This window comes from Sus scrofa, chromosome 9 (assembly GCF_000003025.6).
Source record: "Sus scrofa isolate TJ Tabasco breed Duroc chromosome 9, Sscrofa11.1, whole genome shotgun sequence".
NCBI lineage: Eukaryota > Metazoa > Chordata > Mammalia > Artiodactyla > Suidae > Sus > Sus scrofa.
In genome coordinates this window covers 91081167-91094130 of record NC_010451.4, presented here as the reverse complement: position 1 = coordinate 91094130, position 12964 = coordinate 91081167, and the positions used below count along the sequence as shown (strand labels likewise).

The 12964-nt window shown below is 42.1% G+C and overlaps 1 protein-coding gene across 8 annotated transcripts in view; it reads left to right on the top strand.

Annotated features, from left to right (window-relative positions):
* The window catches only part of RAPGEF5 (Rap guanine nucleotide exchange factor 5), a 274179-nt gene that overhangs the window by 138126 nt on the left and 123089 nt on the right, over nt 1–12964 (top strand). The gene's annotated exons all lie outside the window — the stretch shown is intronic.

Genomic DNA, 12964 nt, shown 5'->3' with positions numbered 1-12964 from the left:
AAAATAATCAGCACTCCCTTCTGGTCTTCCTGGTTGATTGATGATCCAGCATGTTTTCCTGAGAAGAGAGAGCTTTGCCTAACACCAGGCTGATTGTTGAAGTTTGTAAACTCTCTCCCCTTCTTTGGCGCTATAATAACTCCTTGTTCTAACATTTCCAGAGACTGTTCTTCTGTCCCTGCTCGCTGATGGATTTTGCACATTCACATCCCATCCCCACCAGTGCATGTTCTTATTGAACAATGATCAATTCAGCAGTTGACAAGTTGTATTTACCTTTTCTTTTTAATGGCATAAAACCATAATAAGAGTCTTGAAACCTTAATTCTCAGTGCAGTGCAAAGTTAAAGAATGCTTGAAAATGTAAAAATCTTACAATCAAGAAAATAATAGCATTGAAAAAAACCTAGGGGACAATTGAAAATGCAAGAAGCAGATGCTTTGTAAATTTTTCCTAACTCTCCCACTGGGATACCTAGAAAATTGCCTTTAAAAAAAAAAAATCCATGACACTGGCTTTTGTAATTAGAGCTATTAGGTGCAAATGATAAATAACCATTCAGTGACATACAGTAAAAGAAAGTAGCTCTTTGCCCTGGTTTCTCCTGAATAGCAAGAGATCAGAGTATCCTGTATAGGAAGCTGGGCTCCTTTACCCCTGAGGGTTGCTTAGAATTCAGGAAATGAGCAAGTGAGGCAAGGTGAGTTTCTTTTTCATCCTTCCACGTGGTCATGTCCATTAGCTGAGTCAATGGAACTGATTTGCCAAGAAGGAGAATAACTGTAATAACACAGCCAAGAGTGCTCAAGGATAAAAGGTTTAGAGGCCTTTGTTCTAAAAAAAAAACCCCACCACTGCTGGGGGCTTTCATCCACAGTCGGTACTGTTTATAAGGCTCAGTAGACATAGGTACTTATCATTCTAAATGGGAGCTTGTTCCCATTTTAGGCAGTGAGATACCAGGAAGAAGAACTGAGCCCTGATGCCCCCTAGTCTTGGGTGGTCCAGGGCAATGATTTTATGTCATTCAGATTCCTACCTGTATTGGCCTGTGGTTTTTTAACCATGGCCAGCCCTTGGAGCAGTTTCCTGAGGTCTGGAGCAGAGAGGTAGGTGGGAGGTGGGAAAGAGGCATGAAAGGGAGAACCAAGTTTTCTCTTCGAGTGCTGAAAAAAAAAAAAAAAAACGGCTGCTAGCACTGCAGCTCCTGGGAACATATTTTCTGTGAGGAAACTAGATGAGTATAATGAGTGTACCCTGTGCATAAATTCAATATTATTTCTGCACCCAAGGTCAAATGAAAGTTAATGACCATTTGCACACCAGAGAGCTGAAACCCACATTTTATTTCTTTCTCATAATGACAAAAAAGGAGAGCAATTTATATTTAAATTGATTTAAATTTCAAAGCATAAACACAGAGGTCTCCCTGGTACCCTTTTTTCCACCAGTGAAACTTCCTGGTAGGGTTCAACTTTCATAAAAAATTAAGACCCATCCCATTCCAGGTCCCCAGTGTGGACCCTTTTTTTGTTTTCTGTGGAACTACCCTGTTGCCACCCCACTGAGTTAGTGACACCAAATCAGAGTCTGGCAATGCAATCAGGGCCACTTTCTTTAATGATTTAGGTGTTTTGCATTTGTTGAGCTAATTAGCTGATTGAGGCAACTAATGGGTGCCTTTGATACACTGTTGACAGGGTAGCTCTTTCCAGAGCCTGCCAGCTCCTTTGTTCTTGGTCTTCTGGGGTTTGGGAGCTGCTTCCCAGATGAACATGTGATGTATGCCACCCTGTGTCTGGAGGCCAGCCCGAGAGGCTAGTATGCAAATTACCAAGTGCCCCAAAAGGACATGCATCCACTTAAAACTAAACCTGTATCTGACTATTTCTGTGTGTTTGAATAAAGGTTTACATTTGGGGGGAGAGGCGGGGTCATGGGGGAGGAGCGGGAGAGGGATTGACCTATAATCCATTTTGACAATTGTTAATGCTTCTTTGTATAGTCCTAAGGTACAGAATAAAAGCAGTTTGGAGATGTTTTAAAGTAGTAAACCTTAGAATAGTTAAGGAAATAGTGAAAGAGAAAGATGATTGGATAATTAAATGGATAGTATCAATGGCCAAAATGCTCTCTTATGAACTAAAATATTTGAGAAGAATCCTCGCTAGATGCTGTTTGTATGAAGTTATGAAATTCTGTGGTCTGGTAAACACAGCCTGCTACCACAGTCCAGCAGTCCTGGGCATGTCGTCAGGAAATCTGACTCTTAGACTGGCTGGTTCACTCTGGCAAGTCATTGGCTTCCCTCAGCCTCAGTTTCTTTTTTTCTCAAGAGGAAGAGATTGGTTATGGTTGATGCTAGGGCTCCATGCTGGGCTTGCAGGCCATGCCCTAAAAGTACCAGACCCTAAGCAGCTTGACTTCTCTTAAGATATGTTGCTATCTATTTACTAAGGATGTAAGAATAATAACCGCCTACTGATAATTTCTTTCCCATAGTTTTTTTTTTTTTTGACTGTTTCCTTATTGAAGATCTAGAGAATGCCTTCTTCCCCCCGCCCCACTCAGGGAACATTTTCTGCTGTCATTTGTATTGACAAGTAAGAGCTCTCAAGGGAAATCTTTGTCTTGGCCACATGACCCAGTCATTGTCCATCATTCGTCACATTAAAAGTCTAATTGTATAAACAGCCATGAAAATGGAGCTGTTCTCAGTAAAACTGAAAATGACACGGACACAGTGTGCGTGACTATAAGTTAACTAATGTGCCATAGTATATAACGCAAAGCACACAATTTGGTTCAGCCGAATTCTACCAGAAAAAGTGATGCCATTCCTATAAAAGTGAAATTTGCTTCATGAACTGTTCTTTCCATTTCTGACGCATAAATACTTTACATTTGAGCATCTTTTAAACAGACATTGTCTTTGTAAGCAGCTAGACAAATTGTGGTTCTAGCTACTTGCAATTGTCACAAAAGTTGTAAAAATACTTTGTTTTAATACTGCCTATAGTGATTGAGCTCTGTTTATGGAATGACATTGGTGATAGAAATTTTGACTCTAAAGTTACTGAAGGCTTGTGTCTGTCATACAGCTTCACCTTCAGCAGTACCTGTTAACCTAAGTATTTTTGGCTGGAAAAGAGGAAACAGAGATGGATAGATACTTTTAAAAATAATCCTAGGTTTCCTGGTTCCTGTCATCGCTCAGTGGTTAATGAATCTGTTCCGGAACCATGAGGTTGCTGGTTCGATCCTTGGCTTCGATCAGTGGGTTAAGGATCCAGCGTTGCCGGGAACTGTGGTGTAGGTTGCAGAGGTGGCTCGGATCCTGAGTTGCTGTGACTGTGGCATAGGCCAGCAGCTATAGCTCCAATTAGACCCCTAGCCTGGGAAAGGCAAAAAAAAGACAAATAAAAATAATCCTCAGTTTCCTTTTGAACAGATGCGTCAGAATTGCTCAACTAAATACAATTTTGTTTTTCTAAAGCAGGGGCCCTCAAATTTAATTTCCCTAGCAGTTACCTGCTGCTCTTGCTAATACTGCTAATTCCTTCCCTGCTTGACCCCATCCCCTGTCCAGTTAAGTTTAGATGGGGGCCCTGGTATCTGAGTTTTTAACGAGCCTTCACTCCTAAGTGTTTTATGTATTTGTTTATTTTTGCTTTTTTTTTTTTTTGCTTTTTAGGGCTGCACCCGTGGCATCCTAGGCGATTTAGATGCCATGCTTTTATAGCTTTTACAGACACATTCCAAAGTCTGTGTGATCTGCAATCTCATAGAGTGGGCTGGTGTTTACTGAAGGGTGTCAGTCTAACAATCCAGTAGGGTAGAGGGAATCAAAATGTTATGTATACTTTTGCTACTAACTTATTTATTGGACAGAGGCCTCAAGTTTTCCGTGTTTCTTGCCCTGAATGGAAAGTTCGTCATGGGAATGGTAACAGAATTAAAAGCTCTCTTGGCATTGGCAATAAAACCTTTGTAAATGAACAGAATTATTACTAAGCTTTATTTGGTGGGCAGACTCAGGAATAAGCAAACATTGTATATGAAATTTACCAGGAAGATATTTGGAAGTGGGGGTTTCCCACTGATTAAAAGAGGAAGTGAATTAAACCTTGGCTTGAAATAAGTGCACCTGAACCATAGCCACAAATTCATAAACTGTGAGCACATTCCAAGTCGACATAACTAAAGGGATTGTCTGGCTGTCCTTTTGCCAAAAAGAGGCTAACTTCTATGTATTAAAATTTCACACATATGATAGGAGGCATTCACTTTAAGACCTATTAAAATAATGGAGGAAGTTTACATTTTATCATGTTACTGTTTTCTGGTAGAAAATGACTGAGAAATTTGAGATTGAGGTTTTCTTTATACCCGTAGGTATAGAGTTTTTAGAAATGTTGCCCATTTTCCTCCACTCTAACTACAATAGAGAGAAAAGCATGGCAGATACAGTTGCCATCTTTCTTTTATATGTTCCTATTTTCTTCATTTTTATTTTCAGTTTTGTTTTCAAGTGTCTAAAAGGCCCATTTCTATACCATAGTTTTGAAGGTGGAGCTAAGGTTCTTTTCCTCTGTCTGAGGGGAATCATGTAGAGAAAACACAAATTTATCATGTATTAATAAGAAAACTTGCACTTTCAAGTGAGAGGCATAGGGGAGATTGTCTGTAGCCCTGGATGAGAGCCCCCTGTCCCAGCAGCCTATGGGCCCCAGGGAGTGTCTGTCTATCTTGTTTGGTCAGGGAAGGAGCAGGGGTCCCATCATCCAGTCTCAGTGTTAGAGTAGCACACCTAGGCTGTGGACTTGGACACTGGGCACCTTGCACCCTCCAGTCCTCTCAGAGTCATCACTGAATCTAACTATGGGTGTGGGATTCAGCCTTATCATTGGTACCTAAATCCAAGTTATTGAAGCTGCTTCATTTTGCTAATAACATCAGGACTACATGAATCAACTAGTTTTGAGTTAGTCTTGTAATCAAATAGACCATTTCTTCAAAAGATTACATTTCTGTCAGTGGTCCAAGGGAATTTTCCTGGCTGCTTTAGTGATGTTTTTCATTACTCTGATATTTAAAGAAGAAAGTCAAATAAAGTAACCTGTAGTTCTATCAATTTCATATGAAAAATCAGAACACAAACTTTTTTTGAGAGAAATATGGCTCAGGGCCTTCAGCGTGAATGTGAAAAAATAGTTTTTTTGTTTGTTTGTTTTCTTTTTTTTTTTCTTTTTTCTTTTGCCATTCATAGGGCTGCTCCTGCGGCATATGGAGGTTCCCAGGCTAGGGGTTGAATCGGAGCTGCAGCCCCCCCGGCCTACGCCAGAGCCACAGCAATGCAGGATCCGAGCCGCGTCTGCAACCTACACCACAGCTCACGGCAACGCCAGATCGTTAACCCACTGAGCAAGGGCAGGGACCGAACCCGCAACCTCATGGTTCCTAGTCGGATTCGTTAACCACTGCGCCACGACGGGAACTCCTGAAAAAATAGTTTAAGCTGATAGCCAGTGATGTTTCAAACCTTTTTTCTTCCCACATATATCTTGGCTTGGTTTTCTTATCTGGTAATCTACGAGATTATCTTATTTTATGAGCCATTAGAACACTTACACTAATACTCAAAAATGATAATGTAATGCATTCTCAGAGTTATTCACTACACTGAAGTGTAGATAGGAAATGATTTGTTCTCTATTTTCAGCAACTGGGCTGTAGTCCTATGTTCTACCCATGAGCCATATTTCAGCTGTTTCTGATTTGAACTTTTTTGTGTGGTAAATGGTTTATTCAGGACGTTGATCCTGTCTGGGTCTAGTTGCAGTCTCCACTCTTGGACCACTTAGTTTCTGGCATGTGAGGGTCATTGGAGCCCCATGAGGCCCTGGGGCTTCTCTGATCTCTGCGGAAGTGCCCACGCCTGTGGCTGCCCTGGGATTTGCAGTTGCCATCAGGAGCCCATCCCGGCTGGATCACTTTCTGGACCTTCCTGGCTCTCCAGCCCCATGTTGCCTTCTGTTGGAACTCTGACCCCCATCGCTTCCCCACTATGTGCTCCATCCATCCCAGGCCCTTGGTGAGGGTGGGCTCCATCCCAGACCCCTGTTCCCCAGGGCATGGACAAACTGGAGTCTTTGCAAACTTCCCAACCAGAGAGAGAAGAGCACATCAGAGAAATAAGCTCTGTCCCTAGCCTTACTGTTTGCTGCCGATCCACTGTGAGCATGATGACCCTCATGCTCACAGGGGCTAGGGTAGACTACACAGCATGATCCTCTGTGTGCCCTGCCCAGTCTGTGTGTACACCTCAGTGTCCCCTTAACCTTGTACCAATCTCAGCCTCAGAGCCCAGGCCTAGCCAGAGGGGATCAGGCCCACTGCTCTGACCTTTTTGCCTCTGCTGACTCTTTCCTCTGCTGTTTCCCACAGTTCACTCGCAACAACACGGGGACAGCCTAGAGCTTTTCTAGCCCATTACCTCCTGACCACCTCTTTTGGCGGGGAGGGCACACTTATGGCCTAGCTGTCCCAGAGAGGGGGATCTGAGATCTGAGACTTTCAGAGTTGGTTCTTGAAGTGCAAAAGAAGATGGGGCAGTCTCTACAGATTTTCCCCTTTCAAGTTTGCTCTCTTGCTGCAAAATTCTACCTTGGAGGTTGGAATAAAAGTATTATTGGCTTTGTTTTTATGCTCCTTTTCTTCCATTCGACCCCAGCCATAGGTAGGTCTGATTCGAAAATAGATTCCATCCATAGATGAAAATGCAAAATCAAAAACACATTATGGAACACCTGCTGTGATGGGATGAGATTAGCAGCATCTTGGGAGCCCGTGGGACTCGCATTCAATCCCTGGCCTGGCACAGTGAATTAGATATCCGTTAAATGCAGCTTAGGTTGCAACTGTGGCTTTGATCTGATCCCTGGCCCAGGAGCTCCATGTGCCTCAGGATAGCCAAAAACAAACCACCAACCAAACCCACACACATGTGTTTTGTAGCATAAAGTAACTACCCTTCATAAAGGGGGAGTGGGGGAGCAGTGGATTGGGAATTTGAGACTAGCAGATGCAAGCTATTATATATAGAATGGATATATAACAAAATCCTACTGTATAGCACAGGGAACTATATTCAAACTCTGTAGTAAACCATAATGGAAAATAATATGAAAAGAGAATATGTATATGTGTAACTGAATTACTTTTTTTGTACACCAGAAACTGACACACCATTGCTAATCAACTATGCTCCAATAAAACCTTAAAAAATAAATTAAAATAAACTAACACAATGTTGTAAACCAACTAACCTTCAATTAAAAAAAATTTTTTTAATGAAGTAGCTGTCCTGGATTAAGCACTTGACATCCATCCTTTCTTCCACACACCCACTCTGTGGTGTGGTGGTTATTATCATCCCGTTTTGCAAGTAATGAAGTTAAAGGTTGGTGAGTTGAAGTAATTTGACAAAGATCATATGGTAGAAATACTGTAGGAGTGATGCCATATTTTTTCCCCAAATGTGTAATCAAAGGAAATTTCTTGAAATTCTAGCAGAATGGATTTTTTTTATGTATAATGATTTTTATTTTTTTCATTATAGCTGGTTTACAGTGTTCTGTCAATTTTCTACTGTACAGCATGGTGACCCAGTTACACATACATGTATACATTCTTTTTTCTCACATTTTCATGCTCCATCATAAGTGACTATACATAGTTCCCAGTGCTACACAGCAGGATCTCATTGCTAATCGATTCCAAAGGCAATAGTCCGAATCTATTAACCCCAAGCTCCCAATCCATTCCACTCCCTCCCCCTCCTCCTTAGCAGCCACAAGTCTATTCTCCAAGTCCATGATTTTCTTTTCTGTGGAAAGGTTCATTTGTGCCATATATTAGATTTCAGATATAAGTGGGATCATATGGCATTTGTCTTTCTCTCTCTGACTTACTTCACTCAGGATGAGAGTCTCTAGTTCCATCCATGTTGCTGCAAATGGCATTATTTTGTTCTTTTTTATGGCTGAGTAGTATTCCATTGTGTATATATACACCACATCTTCCTAATCCAGTCATCTGTCAGTGGACATATGGGTTGTTTCCATGCCTTGGCTATTGTGAATAGTGCTGCAATGAACATGCAGGTGCATGTGTCTTTTTCAAGGAAAGTTTTATCCAGATATATGCCCAAGAGTGGGATTGCTGGGTCATATGGCAGTTCTATGTATAGATGTCTAAGGTACCTCCATACTGTTCTCCATAGTGGTTGTACCAGCTTACATTCCCACCAACAGTGCAGGAGGGTTCCCTTTTCTCCACAACCCCTCCAGCACTTGTTATTTGTGGACTTATTAAGGATGGCCATTCTGACTGGTGAGAGGTGGTATCTTACGGTAGTTTTGATTTGCATTTCTCTAATAATCAGTGATATTGAGCATCTTTTCATGTGCTTGCTGGCCATCTGTGTATCTTCCTTGGAGAGATGTCTATTCAGTAGCAGAATGGATTTTGAGGAAGGTTAAGGAAATTTTTCACATCTTTTCTGCCCCCTTACCAATGACTGATTGGCTCCTTTGGTCTCTTTGCTTGTATTTGCAAACACAGGGACTTTTAGGGGATTCTTGGTGGTTTCTCTGTATGTTTTAGAATTTCACTGAATATCGATGGGAAGATTCAGCTGCAGTAGAAGTGCTAGTAAATCAGGAACAATAAAAAAGAATAAGCATTGTATGAATAGCAGCAAGTTGTAATAGACATTGTTTTTGAATGTAGGTTCCTTGTCTGCTCTAAACCTTCGTTAACAAGAGTGTCCATGTTGATCTGACCTGTTGTGTTTTCTGGCTTACAGTCCCTGAGGCAGAATTTTGTAGCTGTCACTAGCAAATGAAGAGCCTCTCAGGTTCAGTTCTGACTCGGTCCCTTACTGTGAAGTGGTAGCTTCCAGATGCTCGAGTTCTTATTCTGTGAAGTGGAGCAAATAGCACATGCCTCTGGGCTCTTAGGGGTGGGAGAGAGTAAGACGAGACTTCTTGTTGGCACATAGTTAGGCTTAGACCTCACTTTTCTTTCACTCCCTGAGATAAATCCTTAGAAATTTTAATTCCTCAGCAAAACTGTACAGAATAGTGGAGTGCACTAGGATCTTTTTAAATGAACAAATGTCTTTCAGTGTCTGAGCATCATTGCGGCTTGTATCTTTTACCATGTGATTAGCCTGAACCTGTTCTTGTCACCAGAACATAATCCTTGAAAGACACTTAAAAAAACAAAAGGCTTTCTGTCTCTGGACAACAGTGTCTTCGAAAAATTGTTGCTAAGTTTAACTTGATTATTTTTCATTGAGGTTTTATTTTAGTTGGATTGTCTACAAGCCATCTTTGCATTAAAAAGAAGCTTGTTTATTTCTGCTACAGTTTCCTTATAAGAAGGGCAACCACACAGGCTCTGAGGCTCCAGTACCGATGAGCTCTTTATTACCCTCGCCAGTGGAGGCAATATTCATGCTCTCATTAAAGGATACACTTTATTCTGGTGACATTATCATTTTCTCCTGTTGAATAACTTTTCCACTGGCTGGATGTGTATTAACTGTTACTCTAAAGAAAATACCTAATAGGTAAAAACCTATTAAGAAGTGGAGGAGAGGAAATTTGGAGGGTCCTTTTGCCTGTAAGGCAAAGGCGGAATTGCAATGGAATCCTCTCTGCCTAAGGGCAGGGATAAATCTTTGTAGGCTGTAAGGCTCCCTGAGTCCCTCCCTCTCTCTCCAGCCAAGTGTGTGAGCACCCAATGGGGAGAGATGGCAGTTTTTTTTTCAACAACCTCTATTTTAGCTTCCACATTACAGATTTATCATGTTGTCTGAGTGCTGTGACTTTCCAGAATATCAGCATACCTACATTCAAATGTTAGTGAAAGCATTGCATTTCTTTTCATGCAACAATTATTACCTGTTCTGTATAAATCTGGGGGCTGGGAGGCGTGGTGAGAGTTGGAGAGTGGGGAACATGTAGGAGTGTTTAAAAATAAGTATGTCAGGGAGTTCCCGTCGTGGTGCAGTGGTTAACGAATTCTACTAGGAACCATGAGGTTGCGGGTTCGGTCCCTGCCCTTGCTCAGTGGGTTAACGATCCGGCGTTGCCCAGAGCTGTGGTGTAGGTTGCAGACACGGCTTGGATCCCGCGTTGCTGTGGCTCTGGCGTAGGCCAGTGGCTACAGCTCCGATTCAACCCCTAGCCTGGGAACCTCCATATGCCGTGGGAGCGGCCCAAGAAATAGCAACAGCAACAATAATAACAACAACAAAAAAGACAAAAAAAATAAATAAATAAAATAAAATAAAAATAAGTATGTCAGTGTTCCCGTTGTGGCGCAGTGGGAACAAATCCGACTAGGAACATTGAAGTTGTGGGTTCGATCCCTGGCCTCAGTGGGTTATGGCTCTGGCGTTGCTGTGAGCTGTGGTGTAGGTCGCAGATTCGGCTCGGATCTGGCATTGCTGTGGCTGTGCATAAGCCGGCAGCTGTAGCTCCAGTTAGACTCCAAGCCTGGGAACCTTCATATGCCGCAAGAGGGGCCCTAAAAAGACCAAAAAAAAAAAAAAAAAAAAAAAGTATGTCATTATGGCTCTAATTTTCAGAGAGACTGAAATCCTAGTTTGAAATTCAAGTCAATTCTTGTTTAGGCTATTGGAAAGAAACTTGTTTTCTTTGTTTTCAGCCTCACTCCTATTCAATACATTTTAAACAATGTAAATCTTCATAGCCTATTGGAGCAGATAAAGGGTCAGACCTGGGTACTTAACTCTCTCCTCCACTGACTTCCTGTGTAATTCTGGGCAAGCTATTTAGCATCACTCAGCCTCAGTTTTATCACCTGTAAAATAGGGATGATCACAGTAGCATTTGGAATCGGATTAAGGAGAAAGCCCACCATTTGCCTGCCCTGTAACATCACTGGGACAACAGACAGATGATCTCATTTAACTCAGATTTCTATATGAAGTGAATTCAGTAACTGCTAAAATGTAGATGGATTCTGCTTTGGCCAAGCAAATTGGTCATGTGTACTAGAAATTTGTTGGTGCTCCTTGCTGGGTCTGAGTATCATTGAGTCCTTTGTCAGTGAGCATAAACAGGTCACGAGAGGTGCACTGAGGCAGCCCACTGACCTGTAGACTTACTAGCTTTTGGTTGACAATGAGTGATCATTCTGAAGCCAAATCTTGCATGGGGTGTGGCTGGATTTGGGCGACAGGATTTTATCCATGTACACAATTTACCCCTCTCTTTACTCAGTGTATTGGAAAAATTGTGTGTGGGAAAAAATGAAGAGTGTACCAAAAAAATGACCGTATGAGACAATTTAAAAGAAGTGAAATGCTAAATTCCAAGAAGTAGTATTTGCCTTTTAGGAAGAGAAACTAAGTTTCTCACTAGCCCTACTAAGAAAATACTGAATAGATATTTAACTCATGTTGGCATAAAGAGTAAATTATTAACCTGCCCATAGTGGCCACACACTTCAATCCATCCTTGCCAGTCCCTCTTCCAGAGGGGTATGGAGAAGATTAAATGGATTAATCCACATGAAGAGGCTGTGTCTAGAATCCAGGAAGAGCTTGAGTGCTGTACATATGTAGTGTAATGTTGGTGCTATTTCTTTTGCTTACATCACCTTACTTCCTGCTAAATCATCTCCAAGTTTCTCAGCCTAACATCCGAGCCCAACTAACTCTTCCCAGCCTTGTTCTGTTGGTTTTTTTTTTTTTTTTTTTTTTTTTTTTTTTTTTTTTTTTTTAGCATTTCTTGACATTGTTCTATTCTTTGGTCCCACCTCAGATCTTGTTCTTTTCTCCACCCTAGGTCTGTTTAGGCTGATTCTCCACCTTGACTGCCTTTTTCCTGCACCTCATTCACCTGCCAGAATCTACTTTTCCTGGAAGTCTCTCTCATAATCTCACCTCCCTCAAACAGTGGGACATTTTATTCTCTTCATATCTATATAATTGTTTCCGAATGGGTCACCTTTGTTCAGTTCAGTAGACCAATACTCAGCAGCACTGTTCCTAGAAGTGATTCTCTTTTTTGAGGAACTCACAATGTAGATTAGTAAGGTCAGAGGTTTGTGCTGCTAGTTTTAAAATGCTGAGATGAAAAAGCATAATTGTATAGAAGTAGAACTTTGGTAGGCCAGGAGGGAAGGACTTATTTTGAGGGCCAGGGGTGTGGACTCAGGGAGATTCTAACCATAGGGATGGGGTTTGAGCTGGAAGAGCTCAGTGGACAAGAATTTCACCTGGTGAAGGTGGAGACAAGGCTGTTCCAGGCTAGAAACAAAGAAATGGGAGGCTCACCAGGGAGAGTGCAACCCGAATGCCTGGCCTTCAGTGTTTGATAGAGTAGGGAGCACAGGTGTTAACACTCTCAACCTGCCCATCCCTGGGGATGCAGGGGCAGGGCTGTGGAACCTGGATCTGTATTGAGCTCCTTGTGTGACTGTCATGTTCTCTAAGTGGCAGAGGGCATCAGGCTAAAAGGATGGGAGGCCTCGTGGTGTGATCTCTGGCAATTTGGAAGTGGAGCTTGGGTAGCTGGGTAGAGAATGGGTTGAGGGGGAAGCTGGCTTAGAGGCTGTGACAGTGGCCCCAGTGAGAGGTGGCGGGGTCATGAGCTATGACCGTGGCAGGCAGGAGGGATAGAAACGATTAAGAGATAGTAGTGACAGGGTCTAGTGAGAGATGGATGTGAGGACTGAGAAGAATATGAAGATGCGTGGCAGTTATCTGAACTAAAATACCGATTTCCCAGGAGGAGGAAGTGGCTTGCAGGATATAGTGAGTGTGATGCATGGGGTTCAGACCTTGGTGTCCTCGCATCCCATTAAATAGATGACTCTTTCTTGAGGGCAGAGGGAGTGCCACCACAGCAGTCATAGCATCTT